At 54.2% G+C, this 5,357-nt stretch overlaps 1 long non-coding RNA gene across 1 annotated transcript; it reads right to left on the reverse strand.

Moving 5' to 3' along the window:
* Positions 1-1,558: 1,558 nt before the first annotated feature.
* On the reverse strand, positions 1,559-5,357 carry LOC108444678. Its single transcript, XR_001859308.1, has 2 exons — positions 4,089-5,357; positions 1,559-2,125 (listed from the first exon to the last, which is right to left on the reverse strand). It is a non-coding gene; the product is annotated as an uncharacterized LOC108444678 (long non-coding RNA).

Consider the following 5,357-nt stretch of genomic DNA (forward strand, 5'->3'; position numbering starts at 1 on the left):
CAGCGGGCGCGCCCCGAGGGGCTGCGCCAGGAGCGGACACAGAGTGGCTCCGCCGGCAGCTCCCAGCCCGGACTCACTCCCTGAGTGCGCCCGCCTGGTCACGGCTCCTGGGGGAAAGGATGGCGTTTATTCCTGCCCTGTCGCTTGCACAGGAAAGGCTCTTTTTCACAGCTCTGAAAAGAAACGTTATCAGTATTCCTCAGGAGAGCAGAGGGCTTCTGCAGGCTGTGGATCCAGGTCTGGGCATGGGATGCTGCATGCTCACCCAGCAATAGGCTGTCTACATCTCCCATTGCTGTGTCAGCTGTGCGAGGGCAGTGCCTAGACCGTCCTGTTCACTCGGGTCTGCCGCTTGACACCTGCCTGCACCTCTCCGAATCTCAGAACCAGCTGCCTTGGTTTGACCAAGAACCACCCAAATAATGCCCATTTTCTTGAGAAATACATCACTGCAAATATCTGCTTTTCTTCAGTATTTTTTTCCTCCATTGACATTGGCTGATTTACTTCTGTTTCACAGTTCTTGCAGGGATGTATGGCTTGGAAATATGTCCTGAAACAAAGCCTCAGTGAAAAATAACTGTTTTCTTAAGGTCAGAACCAGACTCTAGCATTCTACACATATGTTTTCAAGGTGGGAGGTTGGGTTGAAGGATACCAGTAGCTGTGTGAAACATTCAGTGTTCAGCACTTTGAGGGATAGGAGCAGCAAATGCAAGGGAGCTGCCCATTGCAGCAAGGGGAACTCAATAGGCTTGGACACCAAAGGGGAGGTTGTCCTTGATTTCAGTGCCTGATGGGCCTCTGAAACTGGGGCTGACATGTTGAGCTTGGTGAGAGCCAACTTGCAGGAGCAGGTAAAGGTCATCCTTCATCTAAGGCAATGCAGGATAATAAATGCCAGTGCCAAGGACCCCCTCCTGTCTGCTTTTATTTGGCATCTCTTGTGCACAAAGGATATCCAGGCTTCACAAAGCCACCCTGCTGCACAACACAGCCCCATGACTGTGGACGTGCAGAGGGTAGCAAAACACCTCTTCCTCTGGAGTAGAAGCTGTCATAAATCACAGTTACTGACCGTGCAATGAGAGGGTCCCCTGTCCAGCAGAAGGAGGACACTGCTGCAGGCACACGTACATCACCCTGTTGGTGGAGCACACCCCACAGCCTTTCTGGGAGCCCCTTTGCTCCGTGTCTCAGAAGCTATTGCTGTATGTTTGCGTCGACGAGGTTAAGAAGCTGAAATTCATCCTTCAGCAGAGGCCCAGCATGAGGCTTGCTCACCACTCGCATCCACAGGCCTGCGTACCACTTGCATCCCATAGGGCTTAAGTGGAGCCTAAGTGGACCCTGGGCCTTGTGCTGGCGACCTGCCCAGTGCTGGATTTCAGCTCCGAGCCCAGGCCTGCTGCTCTGATTCATGCACGTAATCCCGCTGAGGTCAGCGGGTTTCATCCTGCTCCCACCACAGCCCGCGGGACAGTTCACATGAGAGTGGCAGGGTTAGGCTCTGTGTTTGCATGTGCCATAGAAAATGGAACAATTAAGATTAAACCAATTAAATTTTAACAGGTCTGGAAAGCGTTTTATTACATAATAAACTGGAGGGATTAACCACGTCGGGCTTTGCTGTGTGTGTGCTGGCGGAGTGGTTCCTTGCTGTCCACAGCACTTGGTGTTCCTCCGGGCTGGGGACCTCCCTGCGCTGCCGCTGGGGCTGGCTCGCTGGCAAACACAGGGGCCTGGGAATGCAGCTGCATGCTGGCTCCTGCTCCTGTCCAGCACTGTCCCCCGAAGCATTCTGGGTGCAATGCTTTCTTTAGCCCAAGCAAAGCCTTTTCTAGAAGAAATTCTGCAAATTATACGGTGGCTATTTCTATGGCTTCCTTTGGGGAGAGGGAAGCCCTCGTGCTTCTGTGCTGGTGAGGAGCAAGTGGCTTGGCTGGCTCTGTGCAATGTGGTGACAGATGTCTCATCTTGGAAACAGAGCTGATAAGTTACTCTTGTTTAGGGCATCTGCCCGGCAGCCAGTCTCCACTTCTCTCCCTGATTAATCAAGATTCCTATGGCTGTTCCCATGCAGATGAAGCCGTCCTGGCCATGGCTACCCCCGGAGCTGGCAAATCTGTGCAAGAAATGGTACACCACTGTGGGTTTGCCAGGGTGGTTTCAGGGTAATTGAGCTGAGAAAGGATGCAGAAACCAGCTTTGGCAGAAATTATGCTGCAACCTTGGCTGAGCACATGCATAGGACAGTGCACAGGCCTCTGTGTGGTGGCATTCCTCAGCTCTGCTGGCATTTGTCTGTAAGGGCTGACATTTTCTCCGAGGGGCACCCACAGCCAGTGGCTGTTGCACTGTTCCGTCTTCTCAACTGTAATTTGATGCTGACCAGCTCAGGAGGATTGGACACAAATATCCTCTGTCATGCAACAACCTGCACTTGGGGGCTAGGAAGGAAGATGGGGCTGGGGAAGCTCATAATTTCTGTCTCTTCTGGGTAAATATGGGTCCAAAGCCTGTCAGGCTCAGCCCAAAGACATTTTGCATGATGCTTCCAGAGGCTGCAGCAGGCCAACTTCCAACGCTGTGTTGGGTTTTTCTCTGGAGGTGGAAGGGTTGCTGTGAGTGGGGACTGTGGCATGTTCAGGGACAGTGAAGGCAAACTGCTCCCTGGCTGATTACCATGACTGGAAAGGTTAATGGCAGAGCATTTAATACCCATTCTTTTGTTTTCCTTTGGAATACTTTTTGTATTTAGCCATGGCTGCTAATGTGGTTCCCTCCTGAACCCAGATCGTCACCGACAGCTGCTGTATAAATAGGGCAGCCCCTGTGTCCTGCACACGGGGAGGCAGGTAGGAGATTTGCAAGCTTCTGTTAATAGTTTATCTCTGAGTCTGCCTAATGAACTATCCTGGCAATTACTGTGCAGAAATTGTTAGTGTATCCTGATGATTCAGAACTTTCTAACAACAACTCTGGACCAAACTATAAACTGTTTTTCTATCTTGGAGTGGAGACTTGAGAGAGGACTCCTAATTGTTCTCATCCCCTCAGGGGCCAGAGCTGGATTATCCCACACAGGCTTCTCTACAGACTTGTTTTTAGTCTATCGGTGGGCCCTCTGCCAGACCAAAGGGATGGGGAACTGTTTTCCAGATTTAAATCCCCCCCTCCACCCTTCCACTCCACTTACACCTCTGAGGAAGAGCATGGATTAGAAAGGATTTGCCCTCATGGGGCTTTGGTTTGGGTTTGTGAAGATCTGTCCTTAAAAGCGTTGCCTTTTTTGTTTTATCCCTATGTAAACCTAACTCCCAGCTTTACGTAGGGAAGGGGCAGAAGCGAAGTGCTGTGCTGTTCAGAGAGTAGAGATCTCCCATTTCTTTTGAAATACCTGCCTTTAAATGGTATTTCCTCTTGGAGACAATGGCTTAACGTGAAGGACAAGCAGGTGTGGATGGACAAGGGTGGTGTTTCAGGAGCAGGGCATGGCTGTACCCCCCCTGCCGTGGCTCCTGTGCTTCAATCATGCATACAAGAGGCTGGGTGACTCAAAGACTCAGCCAAAATATGTCCCTGTGCCAGCACTGACAGGGCAACCTGGATCTCTTGGTATGGTTCCTGTCTTGTCCCGGTGCTGCTGATGTTCCAGCACACTGGAGACCATGGGCATCCAAGCATCTCTGGGATGCTCTCCCAGGGACCCATCCCGGTGGTCTGCCCCGGGATCCATCCTGCACTGTGAATGACCCATGCAGCAGTGCTGTGTCAGGCCAGCAGTCAGGCACTGGGGCCATAGCAAAGGTGTTGGGGAGTTCACATGGAGCCAAAGTAGTTCTTCCCTTCCTCATCCTTCCCTTGCCGGGGTGGCAAAAGGCCACACTGCCGGCCATGCCCTGTCCCACTGGAAGCACTGACGCCTGTCTGGCTGCCAGGACACCCCGCCAGCCCTGTCCTAGGCACGTTCCCTGTGCCCAGCAGCGGCGAGTGGGCTCTGTGCCGCATCCCAGGGCTGCCTGGGCCCAGGCTCCCTTCTCCAAACATCCCTCCTGCCGTGCACCCGTGGTACCCCCGCGACTCACCCACGTCCGCCCCGCGCACCCGCCCTTGCTGACGGTGGGGAAAGTAGGAGCCATGTCCTTGCGCTGACCTTCGTCTGACCTTCCAGTAACGCTCGAGAAACCCTCGGAAAGGCTTTCTCATTGTGCAGCCCCAGGGTTTCCAGGGAATTAGTCAGCAGGCTGGAATTGTGCTCTGTGTATGTGACCCCCCCTTATCCCCCCCTCCTGCCTCTCCCATCTCTGGAGCCGGACCGGTCCAAGAGATATGTTGCCAGGGTGACAGCGAGGTGTGATGGATGGACAGAGAGTGGCTGTGGAGTGGCAGGGCCGCTGGTCAGTAACCCAGGGCTGTGTTTATAAGAAGGAAGAGGCTGTTTCCTGGAGCTAACATAATGCAGCTCTAAAAAAGGCAGGGGAAATACATCATGCGAGGGGAGCGCGGCCCGGGGAGGGGAGGGCCACGGGGAGCTCAGCACCACAGCGAGCCTGCAGGTCAAGGTGCCTTTGACAGGGGCCTTTTTTATAGGCCATTTGCGTGAGAGTTCGCTGCTGTTTCTCTGCAGCCCTGACAGCGGCTCAAGGCCCAGCCGGGGTTTGGGGAGGGTCTAATCTAAACTCGCCGATTTCCAGCCCTTCTCCTGCAGGACCCGCTGATTTATTTGGAAAATAAATAATCGACACTGACTATTGTTTCTTTGCTGTGGAGTGACAGTCCCCTGCCCTCGGCTTGGGGCTCTGCCCTATCCCATGGCGGACACTTGGAGGAGCAGGGCACTGTGGAAGGACCCTGGTGCTGAGAGAGAGTGGCTTAGTTCAGTGCTTCCATCTGTCCCCCGCCACGGGGGAAGGGGCGATTCTTTTAACTGTGGTCCCTGCAGGGGGTGGGCACCTGGGGCATCACTCACAGTGCTCATTGTGCTGGACTCAGAGCTGGGGCAGTGGTGACCAACTGGACAGGCAAGGGAATATCCCATCCTCCTTCCCAAATGCCAGCTGTGGTGGTTTTCCTCCCTTTAGCCACACTGCAGTGCGTGAGGCTCTTGTGCCCAGCACTGGCATCTCCCCCAGTGTGGAGCCAGGGGCTCTGCAGCCCCACACACCTGCTGCTGCCACAGCAGTGGGGTCGTCCCCATGGCTCATGTCACCTCTGAGCCCTGCAACCACGCCTCCCCTAATGTCACCCCTTCTGCCGGAGGGTCTGACTGCAGGAGAAGCTGCTGCTCCTGGTGCGGCAGACAAGGGTTTTCACCCCCCAGCCAGCAGTGTGGGAGCTGAATCCCCCAGGCAGGT

This window comes from Corvus brachyrhynchos, unplaced genomic scaffold (genome assembly GCF_000691975.1).
Source record: "Corvus brachyrhynchos isolate BGI_N302 unplaced genomic scaffold, ASM69197v1 scaffold61, whole genome shotgun sequence".
Lineage (NCBI taxonomy): Eukaryota > Metazoa > Chordata > Aves > Passeriformes > Corvidae > Corvus > Corvus brachyrhynchos.